This window comes from Bos indicus x Bos taurus, chromosome X (assembly GCF_003369695.1).
Source record: "Bos indicus x Bos taurus breed Angus x Brahman F1 hybrid chromosome X, Bos_hybrid_MaternalHap_v2.0, whole genome shotgun sequence".
Lineage (NCBI taxonomy): Eukaryota > Metazoa > Chordata > Mammalia > Artiodactyla > Bovidae > Bos > Bos indicus x Bos taurus.
Genome location: NC_040105.1, coordinates 18,218,903 through 18,231,168, shown reverse-complemented (window position 1 = coordinate 18,231,168; position 12,266 = coordinate 18,218,903).

Sequence of the window (12,266 nt, the reverse complement as noted above, 5' to 3'; positions counted from 1 at the left end):
TTATAATCCAGCTGTATTAGCCCAGTTTAATATCCTCATAAACCGATTTTCAAGCATGTAGCTAAGGGATCAGTAGGTACCAAAGAAACATTTCCTTTTTCACCAAATATTCACGTTGGTTCACTAAAAGATGATTTATTTGTGACTGTTAATACCTGCAATTTTGTAACTAAAATCAATGGAAAAATAAGAATCAGGTTACAAATGATTTTGCTAGCTGTGAATCATTAAATAGGCAACATGAAGTAGGAAAACAAGATCTAAAGTCAACAGGATTTCACACCTGACTTCACCTTCATTCTGCTTTTGTGATCTGGGTATATGACTTAACCACTTTGAACATCAGCTGTCAAATAAGAGTAGTGAATTCCCACTGAGTCATCTTCCAGCTATAATATCTTAAAATCTTATTTCTATCTATCAATTAAATTAGATTTGGTAGCAAGTAACAAAGACTCAAAGTAACTGTGGTTTAAACAAGGTTAAAATTTATTTCTCTCTCACATAAAAATTAAGAAGTCCTCCATCCAGGACTGCTATAGCAGTGCTGCTTCACCAAGTCCTCAAGAACACAAGTCCTTATAACTGTAGGATGTGACCCTCATCCCTGTGGTCTAAAATAGTGACTAGAGGAACTTCCCTGGTGGTCCAATGGTTAAGAATCTGCCTACCAATGCAGGGAGTGCGAGTTCAATCCCTGGTAAGGGAACTAAAATCCCACATGCCGCAGGCCTACCAAGCCCGCATGCCACAGTGAAAAATCCCGTGTGCTGCAACTAAAACCCAATGTAGTCAAATAAATAAATTTTGAGCAAAAAATAATAAAATAGTAACTAGAGTGCCAGTCATCATACCTGTGCTTTGGGCAGCAAGATGAAGAAAGGGAAAATAAGATAAGAAGCAAAGATCATACACTGGCCATCTTTTAAGGAAGATTCTTGGAAACTGCCACACCTCATTTCTGCTAGTGTCCCATTGGTCACACTGAATTACAAAGGAAACCAGGAAATGTAGTCGTCATTTGGAGTGGCCATGTTCCCAACTAAAGATGAAGAGAATGGTTACTCAGAAATACCTTGCAGTGTGAGCTTCATTCATCATCTAAAAAGTCATCATTTCTGATAGGGTACCAGGAAATATCATTCGATATTTAGTGGTGGAGTTATCCACACCCATAGGAGTTAAGACCCTTGCTATTTCAATTCACTGTCTCCCTTTGCTTGCCACTGTGCCAGGCTCTGGGGACACAAAAGTAAATAAGGCAAGCTTAGTCCTTCGTCTCATGGGCCTTACATTGGAATGTGGAAGATCTTAAATACATAATTATAAACATGGTGATTATTACATAAGAGAACAGGCTGCTTTTATATTTGTGATAATTTATCCACCAACTCCTCTAGACTCTCTAGGGAAGAACATGACATTATCCTTATTTGTCACAAAGACCAAAAAGGAGTTTTCTATGACGTTAACTTGTTTCTTACTCACCTACCTTCTTTCCTGCTCCTTCCGTCAATGCCAGGAAGTGGTCTGAGTTCACCAATTTTCCATGGAACCTTAATGAATTACTCGTCAGTTTTTACCCTGAGAGCCCATCATGTTAAAATCTGTGTTCATTCTAATATCTAAGGGTAGAGCAATAATAGTGCCAGAGATATTTAAGAATTGGTTTCCTTCAGATCGCCAGTCTGGTTTCAATGCATGAGACAGGGTGCTCAGGGCTGGTGCACTGGGATGACCCTGAGGGATGGGATGGGGAGGGAGGTTCAGGATGTACACCCATGGCTGATTCATGTCAATGTATGGCAAAAACCACTACAATATTGTGAAATAATTAGCCTCCAATTAAAATAAATAAATTAATTTTTAAAAAAGAATTGGTTTCCTTGAGTTTATGTTTATGGAGGGAAAAAGCCTTGCAGAAGATTGCATCAAGAACTTTACAACCGATTGAACACACTTGGGGAAATTATATTGCATTGTTAAATATTATCATATCAGGATTTGCTTTTTCTATTTTTCTTTCTTTTAAAATAATTTCCTTGAAACCTTTTCAAATGTATATTTGTCATTAAAATGGCACCCCACTCCAGTACTCTTGCCTGGAAAATCCCATGGATGGAGGAGCCTGGTGGGCTGCAGTCCATGGGGTCGCTAAGAGTCGGACACGACTGAGCGATTTCACTTTCACTTTTCACTTTCCTGCATTGGAGAAGGAAATGGCAACCCACTCCAGTGTTCTTGCCTGGAGAATCCCAGGGACGGGGGAGCCTGGTGGGCTGCCGTCTATGGGGTCACACAGAGTCAGACACGACTGAAGCGACTTAGCAGCAGCAGCATCACTGTAAAGCAAGCTGTCTGCTACCTACAGTATTCCTGTCATCTCACACATCCATGAACATTAAACAAAGAGCAGCACAGCACTTATAATGTATTCAAAGAATAGGAAAGGAGTCCTTCAAAAATAAAATAGTAGGTTTAACAGAGTTGTATGTAGAGGAATGTGTTAAATACTTATGTATGAGAGTGTAATTTTTTAATAATGAAGGAAGTTCATTAAAATGTTCTTCATATTACTTCCCTTAAGACAGCCTACTGACTTTCCCTGAGAAAAATTCTTTATTTCACATTACATTGTCAAAGTTCAAATGAGTCTAGAAAGCATTTAACCACTATACTGGATTGAATGGCACCCAGCCCCAAGTTTATGTCCATCCAGGCCCTCAGAATGTGACTTTACATGAAAACAGGGTCTTTGGAGATGTAATTAGTTAACAGGAGGTCATACTGGATTAGGAAGGCCATAAGTCCAATAACTGGTGTCCTTATAGGAGGGCCATATGAGGACACACAGACATACAAGCAAGAGCTCCATGTGAAGACAGGGCATGTATTGGAGAGATGCATCTACAAGCCTGGAACGCTAGAGTTGCTGGCAACCAGCAAAAACTAGGAGGAAAGCATGAAATATTCTCCCTCAAAAGCTCCAGAAGGAGCCAACCCTGCCAAAAACTGACTTTGGACTTCTCGCCAACAGAGCTATGAGAACATAAATTTCTGTTGCCTGCATATGACAGCTGGAACTGTTGTGACCATCTTACATCCATGATGGGACAAGCTTGAGGAGCAAACCAACTCTCTGAGAATGGTAGAGCAAAAATATAGAAAGAGCCTGGGCTTTTAGTAACATTGTCAGTCACTGAGTTAGTTAACCTTGCAATCCCTCTGCCTTTATTTCTCTTCTTATATAAAATAACAAATTTCCTTGTTCCTTAAGCTTCTTTTAGTTGGGTCTTCAGCTCTTTGCAGTCAAAAGCATCCTGACTGATAAGCCTCCTCTGGTACAAAGACAAAAGAGCAGTACTTTAAAAAAATTTTATTTGTTTTGGGATATAGACGATTAACAAACAATGTTGTGATGGTTTCAGGTGAACATCGAAGGGACTCAGCCATACATATACATGTATCCATTCTTCCCCAAACTCCCCTCACATCTAGGCTGCCACACAACATTGAGCAGAGTAAAAGAGCGATGCTTTGGCTTCACTTCATGTTACCTAGACTTTTGTGCACTACTCTGAAAGCTTTACCATCCGAGTCATCAGGGTTAAACACTGGGATTAAAAAATGAGTAGAATAGAACCTTTGTATGAGAAGGGGAAAATTCTCATACAAAAAACTTGAAGAGAGAAAAGATTATTCATCATCTGCATGATGTTTTTGCGCAGATAACAATGACATCAATGGTCTTGAATTATTTAATACTTTGTTCCACAATGTCATTTATGAGCAATGTCTTCTGCAGTTCAAGATTAGCAGCATCTTAACTTTGCATTTCATCTACCTTGGTCACTTAGTTTTTAGTCACATATTTTTCTGTGTTGGCTTTGCTTCAGTGTCTCTTTTCAATTTACTAAAACTCTTCTTTGTTGAACCTGAGCAAAATACAACAGAATATGTACAGTATATAAAAGTAGAGAAAATGGAAACAGGTAAAAAGTCATCCCCAAATAAATAATCCACAGTAAAAACAGTGGTCTCGCTTCCATAAAAAGTTAATAAAGCAAGTAAAAAGTGCTAAAAATGACCAGCAAACTATGGCAATAAAACTTATGAACAGTTGTATGAGATGAAAAAAAAAACATAAAAATGTATTTCTCTCTGAGGTGAAGCTGTTATGACATTAATGAGCTTGGTGAAGGAGTTTAGATGCTGAGTAGAAGCTTGAAACAGTACCAGGGAAAATAATAGTTCAGCAGCAAGGGCTGGGAAACTAGAAAGAATAAGTAAAATTGAGCCAAGGAGAAAGATGAGATCATGAAAACCAGTCTATTTAAGGTTCAGATCTGAGATTTGTATAATTAAAGTGAAAACTTTTCCATTTCAGGACCTGGAATTATGTCAAAATGGATTTTGATAAAACTCACCATTCAAACTTTATGAGTATGACTGTATAATTGCTACCTATCCATTATATAGAATGTACCCACGAAATTCTGCTAGCTGAATTAGTCATGACTCATTGGTATGTTTTTAGAACATTTAGATATATTGGTTGCATGAACATTTTAGGCAGTTTGTTCAAATGCATCTCAATCACAATACTTCAGTAGTTTCCACCATTTCTAATGAAGCACTAAAACCCTACAAACCACTTAAAACGTTTCGTAAAATAGACATTAGTAAATTGCGTTTTGTTAATTCCAAAGGAATTTAGCAACAGCCTAACCGAGACAGTTGTTGGAACTGTTTTTAGTGTTAATGATACTCCCTTTCAATAGAAATAAATATTGATGTAGTTATTTATTCATTTTGCTCAACATTTATCAACATGGCTCTGTGCAAAGCCTTATAGTAGGCCATGTGGGGAATATTCAGATGAATCAGGCAGGGATTCTGCCCATTCTGATATCACAGTTAGTTTGGAAAGATAAAACACATACACAAATGACTATAACATGATTTGGGAAGTGGTAAATGTTAAAAGAGATGTGGACACAAAATTCAAGGAGAATGAGAGCATATTGCCTTCCGAGAAGTACAGGGAAGGCTTTGTGGAGACAGTGCATTGATGTTGAATTCATTCCTTTTTCCAAGAAAAACTTATTGGAAAAGTCCCAGCCCTCGCAGAAAGGACAGTCCAACAGGGAAGACAGACAACGAGTAAATTTTTTTTTTTTTTTTGAGAGTGGTGAAATCAAGAAATAGAAGTAGGGCTAATGTGGGCAGAGTGTAATGAGAAAAGGAGAGAGTGATAGGGGATGAAGTCAAAGGGGTAGGCAGGGATCAAATCACATAAGACCATGTAGGCCATAGGAAGGAGTTTGGACTTTAAGTGCTTTGGCAAGGCATGAGTGGTTGAGCAAGAGGGTAACATTATCTGGTTTGCTTTTTTAAAAGTTCACCATGGCTGCAAGGTGGAAAAGGGATTAATAAGGAGGTGGCTCAGAGGGTAAAGCGTCTGCCTGCAATGCAGGAGACCTGGGTTTGATCCCTGGGTCAGGAAGATCCCTTGGAGAAGGAAATGGCAACAGTCCAGTACTCTTGCCTGGAAAATCCCATGGACAGAGAAGCCTGGTAGACTACAGTCCATGGGATCACAAAGAGTCAGACACAACTGAGCGACTTCACTTTCACTTTCAAGAGTGGGAGCAGGAACACCTCTCAGGGCACCTGGAAGAGTCCAGGTGAGAGATCATGTTGACTTAAATTCCAATGACAGCAGCAACGAAGACCCAGCACAACCAAAAAATAAATTAATTAAATACATAATTTTAAAAAAAATTCCAATGATAGCCAGAGGGCTAGAGAGAAATGAACAGATTCAAGATCTATTGTGAAGATAGAGCCAAAGTACTTCCTGATGGATTGTAGGTGGAGTTTAAGGGGACTGGAGGAATTGGAGATGATTCCTAGCCTTGTGGTTTATGAATGGTGTTGACATTTATTGAAATTGAGAAGGCCTGCGAAGGCAATGGCACCCCACTCCAGTACTCTTGCCTGGAAAATCCCATGGAAGGAGGAGCCTGGGAGGCTGCAGTCCATGGGGTCGCTAAGAGTCGGACACGACTGAGCGACTTCACTTTCACTTTTCACTTTCATGCATTGGAGAAGGAAATGGCAACCCACTCCAGTGTTCTTGCCTGGAGAATCCCAGGGATGGGGGAGCATGGTGGGCTGCCGTCTCTGGGGTTGCACAGAGTCGGACACGACTGAAGCGACTTAGCAGCAGAGGGAATGGAGCTGAGGAGAAAGATAAACAAGAATTCTAATTTGACCATGTTAAGTCTCAGATACCTACTGGACATTCAAGTGGAGATATCAAGTAGACAGTTACACACACAAATCTGGAGCTCAGTGGAGGCATTAAAGGCTGAGGTTACAGATTTGTGAACCATTAGCATATAGATGGTATTTAAATCCATGAATCTAGATAAGATCAATCTGGAGAAAGTGTTGATCAAGTAGAATAGAATAGAATGCCTGATAGGCATTTTGATAGGCAGAGATGAGAAGGGCATTTAATAGAAAGGAACAGAGTGAACAAAGTTCAGAGAAAGGAAAGTGCTTAGCAGGAGTCGGGAAGCACAGGTGATCCTTTTAGAGAGAACCTATGCTGCTGCTGCTGCTGCTAAGTCGTTTCAGTCGTGTCTGACTCTGTGCGCTCCCCCGTCCCTGGGATTCTCCAGGCAAGAACACTGGAGTGGGTTGCCATTTTCTTCTCCAATGCATGAAAGTGAAAAGTGAAAGTGAAGTCGCTCAGTCGTGTCCGACTCTTAGCGACCCCATGGACTGCAGCCTCCCAGGCTCCTCCGTCCATGGGATTCTCCAGGCAAGGGTAGTGGAGTGGGGTGCCATTGCCTTCTCCGGAGAGAACCTATAATAGATATCCTATAATAGATACCAAATCCTAGATTTGGTCCACAGATTTCCATGGAGAATCATGGAAGTTTTTAAATCTGTGGGGTGCTTCTGTTCCTGATAATGTGAGAGTAGCTCCTTTGTGACCACCCTTCTCTAGATAACAACTCTAAATCCTGGACAAGATTTTTTTTTTAAATCTTACCTGAAGACACTGGAAAGCAAACAAGCAGGAAGGTACTAGAGGGAGGTCATCCCTTGAAGGACAGCATCAACTCCTTGTGAGTTTGCCATATTCATTTTACAGCTTTTTGCCTGAAGGCAAGTTCCAGTCTACACCAAGGAGGGCTGCTAAACCTGCAGTTTTATTGGACTAAAGAATCAGAGGACAGAATTTGGAGATGGGTTGGGGGGAGGAATCTGTGAATGGAGAGGGACAGAAAGGAAGTAATTTAAGTTCTGTATTGAAATGTTGCCTAAATCTCTGCACACATATACAGTGAAGACTCCAAGAAACCCAGGTAAGGTTAAAAAAAAAAAAAAACACTGAACTTTGATTTTTGCTGCTGCCCACCATGAGGGAGACAGTTTGGAATTTGAGCTCAACCAAGTTAACTGCCTGCAAAAAACAAACAAAATTTTCCTTTGGAAGAGCAGGACAGAATCCAGAGTCTCTAGAACATGTCACTTACAATATCTAGGATACAAAGCCAAATTATTAGATGTAGGAAGAAACAGGAAAACCTGATCCACACTCAAGAGAAAAAAAAAAATGATCAGTGGAATGAATCAGTGGAGATGACCCAGATGTTCAAATCAGTAGAAATAGGAAAACAGGTGGCTCAGTGAAGAACCTGTTTGCCAATGCAGGAGACAAAGGAGATGCGTGTTTGATCCTTGGGTGGGAAGATCCCCTGGAGGAGGACATGGCAACCCACTCCAGTATTCTTGCCTGGAGAATCCCATGGGCAGAGGAGCCTGACAGGCTGCAGTCCATGGGGTCGCAAAGAGTCGGACACGACTGAGCACACACATCCAAGGAAAACATGCTGGTAATGAATAAACCTGTGAAGTGAACTCATCACTCTGTATCTTAGAAGAATGAATCCAAAATTAGTGTATGAGAACCAGAACCTGCATTGTTAACAGATTCCCAAGATTCCACATACATGGTAAAGTTTAAGAAGTACTGTGTTCATGTGACTTTCACCTTCACTCCTTCCCCAAACAAATCACCCTTATCCAAAGTTCTTTCCCTTATTTAGCAGCAAAGTGCATGTAAAGGAAACAAGTTATTTCAAAAATAAATAAAATCAGTGTATCAGATCAATCTGAGGATGCAGAGGCCAGAGATGAGAGAATAATGAGGAAGTTTTGATGAGTGAGTAGTTCTATAAAGTGAGGAAATATGGTAAAAAATAACTTTGAAAACTGTCATCTGACTGACTAAGGGAAGAAATGAGAGGAATCAGAGATAGCACTGAGGTGTCACTGGTTAACTGAAAGAATGTTAGTACCACCAACAGAAATAAAAGCATCAATAGAGGATATAAGGCTTAAATATTGGATGACAAATCCAGCTTTCCAAATAGTAAGTTTAGAGTATTACACATGATATCCAGATGGAGTATTAAATATGGAATTCCAAATTCAAGATAGAGCTGAGCAAAGCTGGGAAGAGTGAGTTGGAGTCATTCAGTATGGTAGTGATCATTGAAGTCCCTATGCAATTGGATTCAATCTCCGAGGAAGAATGCATATAGTTGAAGGAGAAGTAATGTGTATTAGTTATTAATTGCTGCACAGCTAATCAAAAATGCTTAAGACAACAACCATTTGTCTAGCTCATAGTTCTGTGGGTTAGCAATTTGGGCTGGGTTCAGCTGGACATTTATATTAGTCTCTTGTGGGCTCACTCAGTATCTGCCAGTATGGCTGCCAAGTCAACTCTGCTGACAATGGTTGGAATCATGTCAAAACGGATTTTGATAAAACTTACCATTCGAACTGTATGACTCCTTAATTGCTACCTATCCATTATGTAGAATGTGCATCTTTCACGCCTCATATGTGATGGCTCATCTCTGCTCCATATGCTCTCTCATTCTCTAATAGTCTAACCTAGGCTTGTTCACATGGGTTCCAAAAGAGCAAACAGATGTCCAAAAAAGACCTCTTAAGGCTCAGACTTGGAAGCAGTACCATATTGCTTCTATCTTATGCTATTGCAAAGCTAGTCATCAGGCTGTTTCAAATTCAAGTTGTAAGGAAATAAACTTGACTCTTGGTAAGAGAAAATACAAACACATCAAAAAGGGTCATGGATACAGGAAAGGGAATAACATATGGCCATTTTGCAATCTACCATATCGACAAAGAACTTTGGATCTGCACACTCACGTTCATAATAGGATTATTCAGAAATAGCCCTCAGTGTCCATTGACAGAAGAATGGATAAACAAATTGTATATACATGCAGTGGAATATTATTTGACCTTATAAAGGAAGGAAATTTACAGATGCTACATATGGATGAGCCTTGAGGACATTATGCTAAATGAAATAAGCCAATCATAAAAAAGACAAATAATATTTGATTCCACTTACGAAAAGTGAAAGTGATAGTCACTCAGTCATGTCCGACTCTTTGCAACCCCATGGACTATACAGTCCATGGAATTCTCCAGGCCAGAATACTGGATTGGGTAGCCCTTCCTTTCTCCAGGGGATCTTCCCAACCCAGGGATCGAACCCAGGTCTCCTGCATTGCAGGCTGATTCTTTACCAACTGAGCTATCAGGGAAGCCCAATTCTACTTATAAGAGGATCCAAAGTAGTAAAATTCCCAGAAGCAGAAAGTAGAAATGGTGGTGGACATAGAGGAGAGGGGGAAATGAGAGCAGTTGTTGAAAAGGTCCAGAGTTTAAGTTTTGCGTGATGAAAAAGTTCTGGAGATGGGTTGTGAAAGTTACTCAGTCATGTCCCACTCTTTGCAACCCCATGGACTCTATAGTCCATGGAATTCTCCAGACTAGAATACTGGAGTGGGTAGTAGTGTTAGTCGCTTCATTCATGTCCAACCCTTTGTGATCCCAAGAAGGACTGCAGCCCACCAGGCTCCTCCATCCATGGGATTCTCCAGGCAATTCCCTTCCCTTCCATTCATGGGATTCCCTTCTCCAGAGGATCTTCCCAACCCAGTGATTGAACCCGGGTCTCTTGCATTGCAGGTGTGGCCACCAGGGAAGCCACAAGGGAAATGGGTTCGTTGCACAATAATGTGTATATACATAACATTACTGAAATATACACTTTAAAAGGGGCTTCCCCGGTGGCCCAGTGGTAAAGAATCTGCCTACAATGCAGGAGACAGGGGTTCAATCCCTGGGTTAGAAAGGCTCCCTAGAAAAGGAAATGGAAACCCACTCCAGTATTCTTGCCTGGAGAATCCCATGAACAGAGGAGCCTGGTGGGCTACACAGTTCTTGGGGTTGCAAAATGGTTAAGATGGTAAATTTTATGTGTTTGTTATCATAATTAAAAAATAAAATATTTTGTAGAAGATAGGACCTAAGACACGACCCATATTTTGGGGAGAGAAAGTAAAAGAGAACCAAAGAAAACAAATTTTGCCCAGTCCAGAACTAATAGAAACCAATCTAGCAAGTGGGATTTGAAAATGGTTCTCTTCTCTTCTGTCTATATGGACCACTGTCAGATAAAGGTTCTAGAATTTAGCCTTTCCACAGTGGAGAAAAGAAGAAACCAATCTGCTCATCTGAACCTCTTCTCTCCAGCATTCTGGAGTTCACATGGTTTTCCAGTTACCCGAGTTTGGAAGATCATGGTGGAAATTCCAACCCCAGATTCACCTTCTTTTCTCATTCATGCCAGCCCTATCTCCTGATCCTGGACCCCAACTGTGGTCTCTTAGCTTCACATCAAATTGATTACTCCCTATTAATAACACAATCTGCATCCAATCCTTCTCAGAAACAGCCTGCCTTGCTCCTAAAGAGCAGGCATCCATACTTGGAGTAGTTCTGAAGGTTGGTTGCACTCATAGATTTGTTTGCTCTGGGCGGTCCATTTGCCACCAGGGAAGAGACAACTGTTCTGCCATCCTGGATGTTCTCATGTGCCTGGTTCTGCCTTGTGCCCTGCTTCCTCTCTCATTACACTCAGGTTGTCTTGTGGGCCAACCTAGAGTCCTTCTCACTTGAAGCTGCTGCAGATGTTAAAGTCAGGCAGGGAAATGGGCATCCCAAAGAGCTGAATGGGCTATCAAAGTTCAGTAAAATTTGAAAACCACCAAATTCCATCCATAGTCACATTTTCATGATTATCTCCAAAATGTATTCACAATTGGTTTGTTCAAATCAGGTTCCAAACAAGGCCCACACATTACATTTGGTTGTCTCTCTTAATATAAAACATTGCTCTCTCCCCATTTTTATTCATTCCATTAGAATTATTGTAGAACCCAAACTACCTAAACCTGAAGAATATATCATATTCTTCATACTAGTCTACTTACTTGCTTCTAGTGTCATTTAATTTCTTTCTTTAACCCCCTTTTTTCCAAAAACAGAATTTAGCTCTGAATCAGTTCTGTCCAATAGAACTCTCTGCCCCAGTGGAAACATTCTATAATGTGCACTGATACCATAGCCACTAACCACAGGTGAAAACTAACAAATGAAATGTGGTTAGTGGGACTTAAAAACTGAATTTAAGAATTTTATTTTCCTTAATTTAAACGTAAATAGCCAAATGTGACAAGTGGCTACCATATTGGACAGCACACCTCTACAGGCTTAATTTAATCCCATTTCAGGTTTTTGGAAAGAATACCTCATAGGTGGTCTTATATACTTCCTATTGTGTGACAGAAGAGGCTGACAGTGCTTGGTTGTCCCACCTTTTTTGATGCTAAGATGGATCATTGTGTTTAGGTGGTGATAGCTGATCCTTCCAATTTCAAGTTCTCCATCCACCTTTCATCTAATGGCTTGATTCATTTACAGTTGTTGCCTGAATCAGTTCCTTCATTATGGTTTTCAAAATCTATCATTTTCTAAGTCTATCATTCCTTCTACAGAATAATCCTGTAAAGAACTTTCATCATTTAATATTACATGGTTGGGTTGGCCTGAAATACAGTTTATATAAGAAAAGCCATGATAAATCCTTAATTATTCCTTCTTAATTGCCATTAAGTCTTCCCTGGTGGCTCAGACGGTAAATAATCAGCCTGCAATGTGAGAGACCTGGGTTCGATCCCTGGGTTGGGAAGATCCCCTGGAGAAGGGAATGGCTACCCACTCTGGCCTGGAGAATTCCATGGACAGAGGAGCCTGGCAGGCTACAGTCCATGGGGTCGCAGAGAGTCGAACATGGCTGA